The sequence below is a fragment of the Hyperolius riggenbachi genome, chromosome 6 (genome assembly GCF_040937935.1).
Source record: "Hyperolius riggenbachi isolate aHypRig1 chromosome 6, aHypRig1.pri, whole genome shotgun sequence".
Lineage (NCBI taxonomy): Eukaryota > Metazoa > Chordata > Amphibia > Anura > Hyperoliidae > Hyperolius > Hyperolius riggenbachi.
In genome coordinates, this window is record NC_090651.1 from 141,259,670 (window position 1) to 141,279,317 (window position 19,648).

The 19,648-nt window shown below is 44.6% G+C and overlaps 1 long non-coding RNA gene across 1 annotated transcript; it reads left to right on the forward strand.

Moving 5' to 3' along the window:
* Positions 1-1,196: 1,196 nt before the first annotated feature.
* LOC137522566 (uncharacterized) lies at positions 1,197-17,655 on the forward strand. Its single transcript, XR_011022335.1, has 3 exons — positions 1,197-1,603; positions 2,713-2,827; positions 17,580-17,655. It is a non-coding gene; the product is annotated as an uncharacterized lncRNA (long non-coding RNA).
* Positions 17,656-19,648: the final 1,993 nt, after the last annotated feature.

A 19,648-nucleotide genomic window follows, 5' to 3' on the forward strand; every position in this document is an offset into this window, starting at 1 on the left:
AAATATCGTCAAATACAAGACCAATTTTTCTGTGAGTCATCCAATGTTGTATATGTTACGGCCAGAACCCGAAGTGTGGCCACTTCTAGTTCTGGCCGGCCACTTCGGGTTCTGGCCGGCCAATGCGCGAAGTGGCCGCAGCGCTGCGGCCAATGTGAGAAATGTTTTGTTGACGCCGTCTCGCCGCGGCCAAATTGATGACAAACTTGCTTAATTTTAATGAAATGTAGCCGGCGGCAATGTCATAGATGAAGCCGCCGGCTTTCGCGCACTGCCTCTCCCCGATCCACCCTCCCTCCTCTCCCCGCCTCCCATTACAATACATAGCAGCCGGGCGGGGACATGCAGCCGGAGAGTCGTTCGTCGCGGCAGGGGAATCCTGCCATTCCTGCAGAGCGGGTGCTGGCAGAAGCGATGTCTGCAGCCTCCCCCACTCTGCTGCCCCTGCTGCGACGAACGACTCTCCGGCTGCATGTCCCCGCCCGGCTGCTACGTATTGTAATGGGAGGCGGCGAGAGGAGGGAGGGGGGATCGGGGAGAGGCAGTGCGCGAAAGCCGGCGGCTTCATCTATTCTATGACATTGCCGCCGGCTACATTTCATTAAAATTAAGCAAGTTTGTCATCAATTTGGCCGCGGCGAGACGGCTGTAAACATTCCATTTCTCACATTGGCCGCAGCGCTGCGGCCACTTCGCATATTGGCCGGCCAGAACCCGAAGTGGCCGGCCAGAACTAGAAGTGGCCACACTTCGGGTTCTGGCCGTAACATATACATGATACGCTGCATGAAATGCAACTCAAAATGAATCTATATAGGAGAAACAGGACAAAAACTGTGCAAGAATGAACCATCACCGCTATAAAATTAATGAGGGTAAAATGGACACACCAGTGGGCCAACACTTCTGTGAACCAGGACACAGCATGCAAGATCTCAAAGTACTTATTCTTAAGGGCAACTTCAAAAATGAACAAGCAAGAAAGATTTCTGAGTACAAATTTATGAAGATGTTTAAGACATTAACAGAGGGTTTTAAATTGTGGAATGGGATTCATGACTCCTTATGCAACATGATTTACTTGGCTTCATGATCTTCAGAAACCTGCTAGATTTCATGTATGCTTGCATGAGCTCACTGGCTCCAGCCTGCTGATCACCTGACATCTAACTGCTAAACAGTAGCCAGCACAACTGCCATCTTTGTGTTTACTATTTACCTGCATCAGTGTTTTACTTCAGCTTACATCTGGAAATATGCCTGAAGAAGGGGACTGGATCCCAGAAAGCTTGCATTATTTGGTACTTGTGTATTATCCCGTCTACAGAACGGGCTCAGCAGTTAGACAGGCTGGAGAAGTGTGCTCTGTGCTTCTTGAGCAGCTGATTCACCACAGATCAGCTGCCCCGTTCCACACAACTTTCCTCACTGCGCTGTGTTGGCTTTTCCGTCAGCGATCAGACCGCAGAACAATAGAGAGCAATAATGAAAGAGGCATGAAGCCTTCCCAGCCTGGAGGAGGGGAATTACAAGTGATTCTAGTGGCAACCAACTCTGCCTAATCACATTACAGGGAAGAGGACTTGCTGAGCACCAGGACAAGGTGATCCACCTCACACCCCCTGCTATGTACAGCGCTGTGCCCTGCAGCAATCTGCCCGCTATCATTAACCATGATCCCTAGCAGTGAGTGACTATTAAAGTAGAAAGAAGCCTCTGGTCTGGATAGTCCAGAGGCTTCCTGGCTCCTCCATGTGTTAGGAAAGAAGTAGAAACTGTTGTCTGACTCTATTTTCTGATTACTATTTTTACTGCCTGTATCAGTCTGAAAGTACAATTTTTGATTAACATACCATTTAGCCTGCATAATTAATTTGTGTCTAAGGCCTAGTTCACATATAATGGCTGCAAGTGGTATATGTGATAGTTTACCCAATACTTATTTTTTTATCCGCTTTAAATATCTAAATGTACCAGATAGATAGATAGATAGATAGATAGATAGATAGATAGATAGATAGGTAGATATGTATCTTATGTATGTGACAAAAGATGTCATATACGTGCCCTATGGGCTTCCTCACCTGTTCCACGGCAAGACCTTCTTTCACCTCTGCAGAAGCGGCTCTTGCCACGGAACACGTGAGGGAGCGCATTGGGACACGTATATGGCATCTTCTGTCACAGGTATAATAGTATTTACCTTTTTTATTACCCTATACCAGGCATAGGCAAACTTGGCCCTCCAGCTGTTAAGGAACTACAATTCCCACAATGCATTGTAGGAGTCTGAAGGCCACAGTCATGACTCATAAAGGCAAATGCATTGTGGGACTGATAGTTCCGTAACAGCTGGAGGGCCGAGTTTGCCCATGCCTGCCCTATACTGTATTGTTATGCTTGCATGTCACTATGTAATTCTTCACTGCCATATTTGTGGAGGAACTTATTACAGTACACTGGCTGTCAGTCATACTATTTGCATTAGGATTTAAGTATCCACAGACTTTGTGCTTATCTACAGTCATAGTGGTTTATGTGATTTATGACTGATGATTATGTTAGATGTCACTAATTGCTATATATTGTGTATCTTGTGCTTATCATAGCTATGTGGTCCCCACAATGTGTTGATTTTAAATGTTTTATTTATTCTGGTCTTCAATAAAGATTATTTTACATGACACTTCAAAGTTAAACTGTTTTTTAAAGGCACCCATTACAAGACGTTTCCTAAGAGCCCAGAATAAATTGACTAGTGCCCCAAGGCTAAGGGGTTCAAACAAACAATGTATACCAAGCTTACACTCTCACGTATCTGTTAAAGGTAAGTTGGCTTTGTTGTGTGGGTGTGTGTGGGTGTGTGTGTTTTTCCAGTCTTACAATAACACTATTTCAGAATTATGGTAATTATGTTCTGAAAAATACACATTTTTTTCTCATTTTATGAGGGTCTGTGTGATGTTTCCTGGAAATTCTACATTTCCTTTAAACTCATTACAAAGGCACTTTTATGCAAACACATCAGAGCAAATTCTGATGGGATCTACTGCTAACCACATGGTACTTTTCTACGATGTGCCAGAGAATCACCTTTTAAATGTCATGTTTATGTTCTTTGAAATCAGCCCGGTGACTCATTTTAGATAAAAGAATTAATGAAAAAGAATAAATGTTTTACTAAGGAAGTCATTGGCAGGCAAGCACATGCTTTTAAAATAGAACTCCAACCACACTTTATTTTATTGAAGAGGACCTTTACTGTGTATAACATAATTAATAAAATTGTGTTTTTTTTGTTTTGTTTTTTACAATATTACCTTATAAATAATTTAGCTAGTGTGTGCCCATTGTAAAATAATTTCTCACTCTGGTTTACATTCTGAAATGTATTACACATAGCAATAACTTTACTGCTAGCAAGGTGCATCACTGCAGAATGTTTGTTTGTGGTGTGTTCCTAAGTGAGCAGAAACAACACCTGGTCTCCCAGATGTATCTGAGGCAGAGGGATCTGTGACATCAAAGCCTAGGCTAAGCATCACTTGGAGGGCGGGCTTACATATAAATATTTGGCAATATATACTGTAGATAATGGACGTGTTTCTGATTCAGCAACCAGGAAAACTGACATACAATTGGGTATCCTAAACGATCTAGTACATTCTACCATATGTTGTTACAATTCCTCTTTCATTTTTAGTTCTGGATAAAGTAGGGCTTGGCAAAATATTATTTCCATCTCTCTTTTCTTCCAGTTCCAAGTGATAAATCAAAAAAATGAGGGTACATATTTTCTTCAGTGGGACTACAGACAGGAACTAAAATTTAACAAAATTGCTGTAAAAAAAAAGAGTATTTTTGGTTAATGCAGAAATATGATTTAAACAATTCTTGTGTGAGGTGTTTTTTTTTTTACCTTAACCCTTTGAGGTCATGGTTAATGGGTATATAATTATTCCTATAGCCATTTTACCTGAAGGGGCAGAGATCTAGGAGTACCCTTGATCTAAAAGATTCCACCATAAACTGCCCTAGTCCTACTCCTACAAACATGGAGAAGAAATATGCAACATTACCCCCCCCCCCCTCCCAAAAAAAATCACCTTATGCTGAATTTTAAGTAACGATTCACAAAGTACTGTATTTGCCACAATCAAAAATACAAGATTTTCTACAAATGTGACTTTATAAATTCAGCTGCTTATCTGGAGACTATTAAGCAATAAGCACCCCCAGGAAGGATTTCACCTACTTCTCAACTACCCTAAACTCTTAAAGTGGACCTGATCTTGCACAGAGCAGAATGAAAACATAGAAAAATGCACCCTGTACAGGATCCTCTCAAAAATTAGCATATTGTGATAAAGTTCATTATTTTCTGTAATGTACTGATAAACATTAGACTTTCATATATTTTAGATTCATTACACACAACTGAAGTACCGTATTTTTCGGACTATAAGACGCTCCGGACTATAAGACGCACCTAGGTTTAAAGGGCAAAAACCAGCGGTAAAAAATATAATAAACCTAGGTGCATCCACAGTCTGGGAGAGTCTAATGGACCTTTCCTCCAGCCAAGATAACCCTGTCTAAGTTACACTACCAAGCTACACTAACCCTTGCTACCCCCACAAACTATACTACACATCACTTACCCCTGCTGCCCCCCCCCCAGGCCATCTACACTGCACTACACAAACCCCTGCTCCCCCCCCTCCCATCCCAGCTACACTAAACTGCATTACACTACATAACCCCCCCCCCCCTTCCCCTCCCAGCTACAGTAACTAATCACAACAGTTATTTTGCTGAATATCTCACCAGGCTGGGTGGCAGTAGGTGGGTGCGTGCAGTCATCTGGTCCATTGTGATCCATGGTGGTTCTAAGCGGCAATAGCCGCGATAATGATCCGCAATGTGGCCCTTTGATCTTCTTTGATTATGCCCGGCATCAGCGCGATCCCCGGCGGTGGCTCCAAACGGCAATAGCCGCGATAATGATCCGCAATGTGGCCTTTGATCTTCTTTCATCATGCCCGTCACCGGCATCAGCCCCGCAGCAGCGCGATCCCCGGCCGGTGGTTCCAAGTGGGATAGGAGCAGCCCGTGTAATTATCCTGCCCACTGGCCTTTCATCTTCCTCTTTGAACATGTGAGGCATCAGCGCAATCCCCACTGACACATGCATCTTCAGCCGCTAGAGCGGCAGATACCTCAGGGGCTTCCGTACTGCTAGTTCACCGGCGCCCTCTCATGACCCGCGGTGTACGTACGCCGCAGGTCATGGGGTGACGCATGACCAGGCAGTACGGAAGCCCCTGAGGTATCTGCCGCTCTAGTGGCTGAAGATGCATGTGTCAGTGGGGATTGCGCTGATGCCTCACATGTTCAAAGAGGAAGATGAAAGGCCAGCGGGCAGGATAATTACACGGGCTGCTCCTATCCCACTTGGAACCACCGGCCGGGGATCGCGCTGCTGCGGGGCTGATGCCGGTGACCGGCATGATGAAAGAAGATCAAAGGGCCACATTGCGGATAATTATCGCGGCTATTGCCGTTTGGAGCCACCGCCGGGGATCGCGCTGATGCCGGGCATAATCAAAGAAGATTAAAGGGCCACATTGTCGCTTGGAAGCAGTGGATCTCGCTGCTGCTGCTGTCGCCCACTGCTCACCTCATTAGGATCATTTACTGCAGGAAAGAAACAAGCGCCAGCATAGGTATGATTGCTACATTCGGACTATAAGACGCAGTAACTTTTTCTCCCTACTTTTGGGGGAGAAAAAGTGCGTCTTATAGTCCGAAAAATACGGTAGTTCAAGCCTTTTTATTGTTTTAATATTGATGATTTTGGCATACAGCTCATGAAAACCCAAAATTCCTATCTCAAAAAAATAGCATATTTCATCCGACCAATAAAAGAAAAGTGTTTTTAAAACAAAAAAAGTCAACCTTCAAATAATTATGTTCAGTTATGCACTCAATACTTGGTCGGGAATCCTTTTGCAGAAATGACTGCTTCAATGCGGCGTGGCATGGAGGCAATCAGCCTGTGGCACTGCTCAGGTGTTATGGAGGCCCAGGATGCTTCGATAGCAGCCTTAAAGGGAAGGTTCAGGGAAACCTGTAAAAAAATAAAAATCCCTATCCACTTACCTGGGGCTTCCTCCAGCCCATGGCAGGCAGGAGGTGCCCTCGCCGCCGCTCCAGAGGCTTCCGGTCGTCTTCGGTGGCCGACCCGACCTGGCCAGGCCGGCTGCCAGGTCGGGCTCTTCTGCGCTCCAAGGACGGGCTCTTCTGCGTCCCACGCGGGCGCGCTGACGTCATATGACGTCCTCCGGGCTGTACTGCGCATGCGCAGAACTATTGCGCCTGCGCAGTACAGCCCGGAGGATGTCCGATGACGTCAGCGCGCCCGCGTCGGACGCAGAAGAGCCCGTCCTTGGAGCGCAGAAGAGCCCGACCTGGCAGCCGGCCTGGCCAGGTCGGGTCGGCCACCGAAGACGACCGGAAGCCTCTGGAGCGGCGGCGAGGGCACCTCCTGCCTGCCATGGGCTGGAGGAAGCCCCAGGTAAGTGGATAGGGATTTTTATTTTTTTACAGGTTTCCCTGAACCTTTCCTTTAACCACTTGACGACCAGCGCTGTTTTGGCTGATCTGTGCTGCATGGGCTCCCCAGCCCGCAGCACAGATCAGATAGCAGCCAGGGCGATCAGACTTACCCCCTTTTTTCCCCACTAGGGGGATGTCCTGCTGGGGGGGTCTGATCGCCGCCGGCTTGCTGCGCTTTGCGGGGGGGCTCTTCAAAGCCCCCCTCCGCAGCGTTTTCGGCGCTCCCGTCCTCTCAGTCCCTCCCTCTCCCTGTATGAGCTGCGCAGGACGGATATCCGTCCTGCGCATTGTAGTATAGGCTTCAACCTATCATGTGCTGGCGATCCCCGGCCAATCAGAGGCCGGGGATCGCCGTTCTGCCTTACGGCGCTGCTGCGCAGCAGCGCCGTATGATGTAAACAGCGGGGATTTCTTCCCCGCGTGTTTACATTTTGGCGGAGAGCCGCGATCGGCGGCTCTCCGGCTGTTCACGGAGACACCCTCCGTGAACGGACATGGAAAGGCCGCTCGATCGAGCGGCCGTTTCCATGGAAACCCGCAGACGACCAGTTTACGCCAATCGGCGTTAGCTGGTCGTCAAGAGGTTAAGCTCATCCAGAGTGTTGGGTCTTGCGTCTTTCAACTTTCTCTTCACAATATCCCACAGATTTTCTATGGGGTTCAGGTCAGGAGAGTAGGCAGGCCAATTGAGCACAGTAATACCATGTCAGTAAGCCATTTACCAGTGGTTTTGGCACTGTGAGCAGGTGCCAGGTCGTGCTGAAAAATGAAATCTTCATCTCCATAAAGCTTTTCAGCAGATGGAAGCATGAAGTGCTCCAAAATCTCCTGATAGCTAGCTACATTGACCCTGCCCTTGATAAAACACAGTGGACCAACACCAGCAGCTGACATGGCACCCCCGACCATCACTGACTGTGGGTACTTGACTCTGGACTTCAGGCATTTTGGCATTTCCCTCTCCCCAGTCTTCCTCCAGACTCTGGCACCTTGATTTCCGAATGACATGTAAAAGTTGCTTTCATCCGAAAAAAGTACTTTGGACCACAGAGCAACAGTCCAGTGTTGCTTCTCTGTAGCCTAGGTCAGGCGCCTCTGCCGCTGTTTCTGGTTCAAAAGTGGGTTCATGCTTCCATCTGCTGAAAAGCTTTATGGAGATGAAGATTTAATTTTTCAGCATGACCTGGCACCTGCTCACAGTGCCAAAACCACTGGTAAATGGTTTACTGACCATCAGGGGCGTAACTAGAAATCACTGGGCCCCCCTGCGAATATTTGGATGGGCCCCCCCCCCCCATAGGTGCCAAATAATCGTAATGGGGCAGCGTTTCACTGTAAATTAATTGTAAAGTGGGCAGCATTTTACCAGACAATCGTAATGTGGGCCAGAAAATCGTAATGTGGGCAGAGTTCACCAGAAAATCGTAATGTGGGCCTTTAGAAAATCATAATGTGGGCAGAGTTCACCAGAAAATCGTAATGTGAGCCTTTAGAAAATCATAATGTGGGCAGAGTTCACCAGAAAATCGTAATGTGGGCACCAGTCACCAGAAAATTGTAACGTGGACAGCATTCACCAGACAATCGTAATGTGGGCAGCGTTCACCAGAAAATCATAATGTGGGCAGAGTTCACCAGAAAATCATAATGTGGGCAGAGTTCACCAGAAAATCATAATGTGGGCACCAGTCACCAGAAAATCGTAACGTGAGCAGCAGTCACCAGAAAATTGTAACGTGGACAGCATTCACCAGACAATCGTAATGTGGGCAGCGTTCACCAGAATATCGTAATGTGGGACAGAAAATCGTAATGTGGGCAGAGTTCACCAGAAAATCGCAATGTGGGCAGCAGTCACCAGAAAATCGCCATGTGGGCAGCAGTCACCAGAAAATCGCCATGTGGGCAGGTGTCACCAGAAAATCGCCATGTGGGCAGCAGTCACCAGAAAATCGCAATGTGGGCATCAGTCACCAGAAAATCCTAATGTGGGCAGCAGTCACCAGAATATCGTAATGTGGGCAGCAGTCACCAGAAAATCGCCATGTGGGCAGCAGTCACCAGAAAATCGCCATGTGGGCAGCAGTCACCAGAAAATCGCAATGTGGGCATCAGTCACCAGAAAATCCTAATGTGGGCAGCAGTCACAAGAATATCGTAATGTGGGCAGCAGTCACCAGAAAATCCTAATGTGGGCAGCAGTCAGTCACCAGAATATCATAATCTGGGCAGCACACACCAGAAAATCCTAATGTGGGCAGCAGTCACCAGAAAATCCTTATGTGGGCAGCAGTCACCAGAAAATCGCAATGTGGGCAGCAGTCACCAGAAAATCGCAATGTGGGCAGCAGTCACCAGAAAATCGCAATGTGGGCAACAGTCACCAGAAAATCGCAATGTGGGCAGCAGTCACCAGAAAATCCTAATGTGGGCAGCAGTCACCAGAAAATCCTAATGTGGGCAGCAGACACCTGAAAATCGTAATGTGGGCAGCAGACACCTGAAAATCGTAATGTGGGCAGCAGACACCAGAAAATCGCAATGTGGGCAGCAGACACCAGAAAATCCTAATGTGGGCAGCAGACACCAGAAAATCCTAATGTGGGCAGCAGTCACCAGAAAATCGCAATGTGGGCAGCAGTGACCAGAAAATCGTAATGTGGGCAGCAGACACCAGAAAATCGCAATGTGGGCAGCAGACACCTGAAAATCGCAATGTGGGCAGCAGACACCTGAAAATCGTAATGTGGGCAGCAGACACCTGAAAATCACAATGTGGGCAGCAGACACCTGAAAATCGTAATGTGGGCAGCAGACACCTGAAAATCGTAATGTGGGCAGCAGACACCTGAAAATCGTAATGTGGGCAGCAGACACCTGAAAATCACAATGTGGGCAGCAGACACCTGAAAATCGTAATGTGGGCAGCAGACACCTGAAAATCGTAATGTGGGCAGCAGACACCTGAAAATCGTAATGTGGGCAGCAGACACCTGAAAATCGCAATGTGGGCAGCAGACACCTGAAAATCGCAATGTGGGCAGCAGACACCAGAAAATCGCAATGTGGGCAGCAGACACCAGAAAATCATAATGTGGGCAGCAGACACCTGAAAATCGTAATGTGGGCAGCAGGCACCTGAAAATCGTAATGTGGGCAGCAGACACCAGAAAATCATAATATGGGCAGCAGACACCTGAAAATCGTAATGTGGGCAGCAGACACCTGAAAATCCCCCTGCAGAATTTCAGAGCGCCCCCCCCCCCCCCCCCCCCCCGGGGCCCGCTCGTGGCCGTTTTTTGGGGGCTGGAGGGGTGGCAGCATGAGGGGAAAGCCTTGCCCACAGTCGGCGGGGAGAGGGGAAGTTCCCCCCTCTCCCTCACCTCGGGGCTCTCCCCTCTGCGCCCCCCTCCAGCTAGTGAATGTGTGTGGGCAGCGGGCAGCAGCGGCGGCGGGATACATACCTTCTTCCTTGCGTTCCATCGCCGCCTTCTCGCTCTAGCGGCTGACGTCACTTCCGGAAGCGGCCCCCAAAAAACGGCCCCGAGCGGGCCCCACGGGCGCAGGCGCTGCAGGACCTATTGTTATGCCCCTGCTGACCATGGTATTACTGTGCTCAGTTGGCCTGCCAACTCTCCTGACCTGAACTCCATAGAGAATCTGTGGGATATTGTGAAGAGAAAGTTGAGAGACGCAAGACCCAACACTCTGGATGAGCTTAAGGCCGCTATCAAAGCATCCTGGGCCTCCATAACACCTGAGCAATGCCACAGGCTGATTGCCTCCATGCCACGCCGCATTGAAGCAGTCATTTCTGCAAAAGGATTCCCGACCAAGTACTGAGTGCATAACTGAACATAATTATTTGAAGGTTGACTTTTTTTGTTTTAAAAACACTTTTCTTTTATTGGTCGGATGAAATATGCTAATTTTTTTTAGATAGGAATTTGGGGTTTTCATGAGCTGTATGCCAAAATAATCAATATTAAAACAATAAAAAGGCTTGAACTACTTCAGTTGTGTGTAATGAATCTAAAATATATGAAAGTCTAATGTTTATCAGCACATTACAGAATATAATGAACTTTATCACAATATGCTAATTTTTGAGAGGATCCTGTATGTATTTCGAGAGTTTAATCTGTTCAATTCCCCCTTATTTGTGGTTTAATCACGAGTTGTAAATTGATCTCTCCCCTGTCACATGACTGCCATGTCAGAGATGGAAGATAAGGTCATTTGAAAGCACAGGGTGTTAACAATATGCCTGCTTCCATGAAAGCAGAAAGTAGAAACAGTGCAGATTTGTTTAAAGATTTGTATCAGCTGTAGCAAAGAAAAGTTTTTCTTCCTCCTTCCTTCCTAATTACTACTTCTTGGAAGCAGACATATTGTTAACATCCCGTGCTTTCAAATGAGCTTATCTGCCATCTCAGCAGTCATGTGATACAGGGGAGAGATCAAATTACAACTTGTGATTCGACACAAATAAGGGGTAATTAAACAGGCTAAACTCTCTAAATACATACAGGGTGCATTTTCTATGTTTTCCTTCAGTTAAGATACACTTTAAAATGTATAATGCCATATCTTTTAGCAGAGTTCCCCAACCCTGTCCTCAAGGCCCACCAACAGTACATGTTTTGCAGAAAACCACACACAATCACATGTGGGGTAATTAGCATCTCAGCAGAGCTGATTAACTACCTCTGTGGATTTCCACAAAACATGCACTGCTGGTGGGCCTTGAGGACAGGGTTGGGGAACACTGTTTTAGAGCATAGAGGACATTCTGTGTTCAGGTCTGCATTAAGCCCCATACACATGCTTAATAAGTATCACCTGACGGGTATTGGGATATGATCCCTTAGGCGATATTGCAGGGCCAAGGCTGTGCAGATGATATCTTTTCTAAATGATTATTATTATTATTATTTTTTATTTATATAGCGCCAACATATTCCGCAGCGCTTTACAAAGCACAATAAGACGACAAGGGGAACATAGATACACTAACAAAGTGCACAACAGAGTTCCAAGAGGCACAAATATTGTGACAAAAACAGTGAACATTAGGAGGATGACCCTGCCCTTTCAAGCTTACAATCTAATGGGTAGTGGGGGATACACTAGGTAAGGAGGTGGAGGATGGATGAGGCAGTGACCCTTTGCCTCTGATTACATTGTGTCAGATAAGTAAATAAGGGCTATAGAATGTTATAAGCTTGTCTGAAAAGGTGTGTTTTAAGAGTGCGTTTGAAGATGTCCAGGTTTGGAGCATGACGTACAGGCTGTGGAAGAGAGTTCCAGATAAGGGATGATGCTCGTGTAAAGTCTTGGATGCGAGCAGGAGAGCAGGTGATCAGCTTAGAGGCCAGGAGAATTTCTTGGGAGGAGCGGAGGTTGCGGGAGGGACAATATCTTGAGATTAGTGATGAGATGTATGGAGGGCACAACTCATGGAGGGCTTTGTATGTTAAAGTCAGGAGTTTGAACTGGATCCTCTGGGTAATGGGTAACCAGTGGAGAGAACGGCACAGTGGGGCTGCATCGGAAGAGCGTGTTGAGTGGTGAATGAGTGTGTGTGTGTGTGTGTGTGGGGGGGGGGGGGTCAGAGAACATACAGGTGCAGGAGTGACATCACACAGTGGGTGGGGTAAGTGAAGAGTACAATATTCTCAGCTGTTGATCGGTCGAAGTAATCTGCCAATACAGACGACTGGTTGAGTGGTTGAAAAGATTGTATACATGTTGCATTCTCTCTTGGTGTGATTACTCTCTAATCATTATCTCTCTTCAAGTTTACCAAACTAAACAAAGACAACAGTTATGGAGCTTAAATAAACATGTATTGGATGATCCTTTTTTTATAAATAAATTCTAGAAATGGTCCATAACTTTTATTCAGAAAATGCCTTGGTTGCTACTCATCTCACCTTCCAGTGCAAAGCTGTGAAGCTAGTTACCTGAGCACTCTTTATAAAACAAGATACCTGTCTTATGAGAGAAAGAAGTTCTAAGATTAAACATTTAGTTTTGAAGATCAGAGCCTTATAAACCCCTCGTGAGAACTCCCTAAGTGAGAAGAACTGATTAGAAAACAGATCCCGCACTGCTTCAGTATGCCACTAGACTCTGAAAAGGAAATTAAGCCAAGAGAAAAACAATCCCACAGCAGAGCACTACTAGAAAATAAAAATAGCTTTATTAAAAAACAAAGGGCAATATAAAAACACTTATGCATAAAAAGCAGGAAATTGCTATGACATCAGATACACACCTAACAATTACATGAAATCATCAATACAATACAAACATAATGGCAGTATTAAAGAGAACCCGAGGTGTGTTTAAAGAATGTTATCTGCATACAGAGGCTGGATCTGCCTATACGGTCCAGCCTCTGTTGCTATCCCAAACCCCACTAAGGTCCCCCTGCACTCTGCAATCCCTCATAAATCACAGCCATGCTGTGAGGCTGTGTTTACATCTGTAGTGTCAGTCTCAGCTGCTCCCCCGCCTCCTGCATAGCTCCGGTCCCTGCCCCCGTCCCTTCCCTCTAATCAGCAGGGAGGGAAGGGATGCAGGCGGGGACTGGAGTTCTGCAGGAGGCGGGGAGAGCAGCAGACTGACACTATAGAGATAAACACAGCCAGCTCTGTCAAGCTGTTTGTCAGCAGCGTGGCTGTGATTTATGAGGGATTGCAGAGAGCAGGGGGACCTTAGGGGGGTTTGGGATAGCAACAGAGGCTGGGCTGTATAGGCAGATCCAGCCTCTGTATGCAGATAATATTCTTCAAACCCACCTCGGGTTCTCTTTAAGCAGCGCTTTAATCGCCGTGTTCGGTATTGATTGCAATTTTTATTCTTAGCTACCATTTTCTAGTATATGCTTGAGTAAGAAATGGTAGAGGGAATAACAAACGCACCATAAAGTTGCATATAGCAAAAATTGGCATATGCACATTTACTAAGCAAAAACCAACAACGTGAACGAAGAGTGCAAGGCATTGTACGCGAATTAAAGAAGCTCAATACAGGCCATCTGCAGTGGTGCAGCAATTGCTTGCTCAATAACAGATGAAGCAGTGGCTCCCATAAATTTACAGTATGTGGGGATGTGTGAAGGGATTATGAGCAATAAGGGATAGGCCCTGGGGCTCTGTGGTGGAATATGATAGTCAACTTAAAAGGATAACTGAGATGACATTCAATATGATGAGATAGACATGTGTATGTACTGTGCCAAGTACACAAATAACTGTGCTGTGTTCCTTTTTTTTCTTAAAGAGTTAAATATAAGGTATGCAAGTGAGAGTTTCTGTCGGGAACGGGACTGAGTCGGACTATAGCGTAACCCTCACTACAGGGTAGTAGCAATAGGGGGTGTAGAGATTGCAACTGCATCGGAGTCCTTGGGCCAGAGGGGCCTTGTAGGGCCCTCCCTGAACTTCAGTATTAGCTCTCTATTGGTCCTGTGCTCATAAGAATCACTTCTATAGGTATTTTGAATAGTGGTAATCATTAACAAACTGTTCCCCATCCCTTCTTACACCTGACACTGTAGTTGCCATTAGCAGGTTTTTGTGTGCCGTATCGATTGTTATGTATAGAGTGCTTGGGAGGCCACAATGCAAAAAACTTGCATCGGGGTCCACAGCTCCTAAGCTACGCCACTGCCTCACTGATTAGGAATTACAGCCATGAAACACTTCCCTGGCAGTAAATGGCTTCAAAGAGCATGAAAGAAATACAAAAAATGCAATATTTCATAGATTTGTATCCCTGACATGGGTAGTATGAAGGAGCACCACTATGTGGATTAAATGGTGTGCCACGATCCCTGCCCCTGTGTCCAAGGGGCATACCAGATATTATCTCTGGCATACTTCAATAAATGTGTCATTGAGAAGAGAAAATGAAACAGTAACAACTTAAAAAGTAGATTTAAATATAAAATAAAACTGTGGGATATCTAAAAAAATGTCATTTTTAGGAGAAGGAGGATAGATAGAATTGTTTATTTCATCATTTGGGGACTTCAGCTATCTATCTCTCATAGGTAAATATGTAAAGGGGGTTATTTTTTACCCCTACTTATATATAATAAAAAAAAGTAAACTCAAAGTATTGTTTTAAATAAAGCTTATACCAGTTTACCCTCTTTTAAAACATCAAGGTCCTATAAATAGGGGACCATATTCAAGGTAGAATATTTACCGATCATGATTTCACTAACTAATTAAATACGTGTATATGGAGTGCCTATTTTGTCTACAGGAAACACATTTTTTTTCATTAAACATTACAAATAAGAGTTGAGCATTTCCAGCTTATTGTTATTTCTCATTTTTAATTAAGCAATAATTATGCTACTACACATTTTTAGCTAATGCTGGGAATACATGGTTGGTTTTTGAGGCAGCTAGATGGTTAGATAGATTATTTCCAACATGTCCAATCTCCCGTTCTATCATTTTGCCGCTTGATGCCTGATATAAGTGAATGGAAAAAGATACGAAAAACGAACGGCAGATAAGAGAATTGACTGCAGAATTGAGTGGCAAAAATGATCGAGTGGAGAATCGAGTGGCAAAAGCATATGCCTAGCATAAGACAAAGTCAGGACCAACAATTTAGCCTGAATACTTGTGGCAGCTCACCTGCTTTGATGAGGAAAGCTGTAAAGTAAAATGAAGAGTACTGCAGAATAAGAGTTATATTACAACAGCACCTCTGCTGTTATTGTGGTTATCAGATGTTTGGTGGCCGTCTCTATCCATGATATGTACAGCAGCACAGTCCTTAGTTTAGGACAGGAGAAACTAAGCTGACATATTACCCAAGAATAGTCACTTTCCCATCACTGACATAGTCTATCATTCCATTACAGGAAAACCACATTACTCATCTATGAACATGTGTACATTTTTAGCAACTTTACCTGAATATAGCATTCCAGTTAGTATGATTGCTTTCTAGGTGGGTAATATTCTGTATTCTTATTGTTAACAATGGTTGATTCTTAGGTAATATGCAAAATATTCCTAGGTAACCTTGCACAGTAAGCAAGACAATATTAAGAATCATTTTGATACTACAATATAATTTACTTATTAGTATTTTTTCAAATGCTGAGTGCTGAAAAATTATTAGGAGAAAACATGGGAGAAAAGGTGAAGTGGGGAAAAAAAAGCTAAGGGGTCCAATCCAATTCACTTTTTTTCTTAATTTTTCTCCTGGGTGAAATTATGTTACTTTCAATTGCAGAGTGCTAAAAAGTTATTGCTAGCGAAATATGAAAAATTATCTCCTAGGAGAAAACACAAGAGAATAAATGAATTGGTTTGGGCCCAAAGAGAGATAATGTACAGGTAAGGAGATAAGGGGCCATATGCAATTCACTTTGGGCTTGATTTACAAAGCAGTGATAACTGTTATCACACTGTGAACAGTGCTTTGCGAGAAATTTCTCATGAAAACGGTTATCGTGCGCAAAAATTTGCTTTCGCACGTTAGCATTCAACGTTTGGGCAATAAATTTGTGTTAGCGCGCGAGCGTAAATCTTTGCGCGCGATAACCATTTTTCTTTTTTACAGCCGTGATAACAGTTATCATGGCTTTGTGAATCAAGCCCTTTATCTCCAAAGTTTTCTTCTAGCAGATAATGTTTCAACTCCTGTTTTAATTAACTTAAAAGTACTAAAAGGTAGGTGAAAAAGTAGTGTCAAAATTATTCTGAGTACTTTACTGCTGAGTATTTCATTACTAAGATGTGAAAATTTCACTGCAGAAAACTGAGGAGAAAAAGTGAATTGCAGATGGCCCTAGGTTCAGTTCACTTTTTCTCCTAAGTTTTCTCATAGGAAATACATTTTTATCTTCTGTTTAAAAACATTTCAGCACTCTGCAATTGAAAAAGTACCAGATCAAAATACTCAAATTAATTTTGATAGTACTGTTTCACCTACTTTGTAGTATTTTTTGTTGACCTCAAAGTGCTGAAAAGTTATTTAAGGGCCCATTCACACTTGAGCGTTTTGCCGGTGATTTCTGCAAAACGCTCAAACGCTAGCGCTTTTCAAAGTGCTAGGGTAATAAAAGTCTATGGGCCCGTTTTCATTTGGGTGATTTGGGCGCCCAAAAACGCTAAACGCGTAGCCTGCACCATTTTCCGGCGATTTTCCGGCGATCGCGGTTTAGTGCTATAGAAGCGCAAAATGCGAACGATAAAAAATCGGGCCCTAAAAGAGAAGATGAAAAATTATCTCCTAGGAGAAAACTCAGGAGAAAAAGTTAATTGCATATGGGCCCAGGGCCCTTATTCAATTCACTTTTTCTCTTACGTTTTCTCTTAGTTGACAATTTCACACCTTATTAATAAAATGCATTTTAAGCCACCGGCAAGACAAAAAAAACACTCTGAATAATTTTGACAGGACTTTTTCATCTACTTTTCGTACTTTTTACTTTGCAGAGTAATGAAAACGTATTTTAAACAGACGCTGAAAAATTATCTCAAAGGAGAAAATTCAGGGAAAAAAATGAATTTAAGGAGTGCCCATTATTCCTTATTCTGTCAGTGTTGAACTCATTCCACCGTTAATTGAACAGCTAAAGCAACCAATATTCATGCATAATAGAATGATAATTTGGGTTACAGCTTTAACTTGGGGACATTTATATTTATTTTTCTTTAATGCAATATTAATAATGAAACATTTGGAATTATTTATTATACTTTTTTATTTTTATATTATTTTTATCCTAATAAAGTTGGTTTAAATTGGTAGCAGAGCCTTCTTTGTTACAACTAACTTGAACACTGATGCTGCTTGCATTGCCTGTCTGCATCCACAGACACTTTCCCTGTTAAATCTAACAGTGTAATATCCCTAAAAGAGAACACAAAACTTAGCTTACTTGCTGATCACATATTTTTTCCCGACTATTTCTACAGCTACCCAAGGGAGCCATGTTGCCAAGGAAAGGAATATGAATGTGAAAACAGGTTGTGGACGTAGCAAGAGAGCTCCTAAATTGGCTCTTTGACCAATAAATGTCATCCATCTCACTTCAGTATTTCACTGTGACTTGAAATTCCTGCATTTAGCATTTCAGGACCTCAGGGCAATTATATTATTCTTTGCACTTTATTTTAAGTTAACATGGGTCCTGATTAGTGTTGGGCGAACACCTGGATGTTCGGGTTCGGGTCCGTTCGCCGAACATGGGCCAGATGTTCGGCATGTTCGGCCCGAACCCCGAACTCCCCCGAACATCCCGCTTTTGGGGGCCCTATGGGGTCGCAGGCATAAGGGGGGAGCATGCCCCGGTCGTGGGGGGGGTCGGAAATTCTCACCACCCCCTCCGCTAGCGCTCCCCCCTCTGCCCGCTTCCCCATACAAAAATTGTCCGTAAAGTTCAATAGTACCTTCAGTGGCTGGCTGGCACTGTGGTGTGAGTGAGTAGGAGGAGTCCGAGTAGGACGCGTTGAGGCCGGGCAGCGGGCGGTTCAGCGGTAGTACACTTGTGGTACTTCCGCCCTTTCTCTGACCTCACGTCCTCTGCATACGAGGGTACGCGTCACGCGTACCCTCGTATGCGTCATCACGTAGAGGACGTGAGGTCAGAGAAAGGGCGGAAGTACCACAAGGGTACTACCGCTGAACCGCCCGCTGCCCGGCCTCAACGCGTCCTACTCGGACTCCTCCTACTCACTCACACCACAGTGCCAGCCAGCCACTGAAGGTACTATTGAACTTTACGGAAAATGTTTGTATGGGGAAGCGGGCAGAGGGGGGAGCGCTAGCGGAGGGGGTGGGGGGAATTTCAGAACCCCCCCCTTCGCGACCGGGGCATGCTCCCCCCTTATGCCTGCGACCCCATAGGGGGGAAGTATTCGGCCGAACGGGGCCGTGTTCGGCTGGGCATTGAGCTGTTCGGGCGAACCCGAACTAAAAAGGCCGAACACCATGAGGTGTTCGGCCGAACTCGAACATCACCCGAACAGGGTGATGTTATGCAGAACCCGAACAGTGGCGAACACTGTTCGCCCAACACTAGTCCTGATGTTGTGTCAAATACATTTCTGGAGTAATCAATAGAGAAGTATATTTTTGGATTGGAGGACACCAGAGATGAAGTTTATGTTAACTTGCTGTTCAGAGTCAAAAGTCAAGTACACAAAGGGAGATAAGGTGAACAATCTAAACACTAAATGCCTGCTGGGCATACACGGCTTGATTTTGCCGCCCAATTTTCCTGATAGATCGATTCCCCGCTCGATCCCGCAGGCGATTCATTAATATGGCCATCTGCTTCATGCTTATGAATTTCTATGAAAACATTTCAATTTCAATTTAAATGTCTGGAAAACAGGTAATTTTTTCAAAGTACCATACACCTTTTGAACAGGTGCTGACCTATAACTCTGCAGTCTGCACAACTGTTTAAAATCAGGGCCACTATAGTGGTTCTTCACATTCCTACTGTCCTGAGTACAATTCCCTGCTTGGGCACGATTACCAAAGCATTTGTATGTCCATTCACATGTTTGCATGGGTTTTCTTTGGGCACTATGGTTTCCTCTTACATCTCAAAACTGGTAAATTAATTTGTTTCCCGTCAAGAATTTACACTAGACTATGGAAGGGATAGCAGATCATAACTGGAGTTAAAATACAAATAGCAAATACATACACCTGGAACAGCTTACCGAGTGTGGCCTACAGTGGCTACAGTTCTTCTCAGCACCCCCGTCGGCTTTAAAGAAGAACACTGTAGTGAAAAAAACATAATTAATAAAATTGCTTTTTTTTTTACAATATTCATTTATAAATGATTTAGTTAGTGTTTTCCCATTGTAAAAGCTTTCCTTTCCCTGATTTACATTCTAACATTCATCACAGGCGGGGACATCTTTTAGTGCTGGCAAGTGATGTCTGCAGCAAGTTTGTTTTCAAGAGTTCTATGCACAGAAGGAGTTACTGCTTGCTTGGCAGTTGGAAATAGCTGTTATTTCCCACA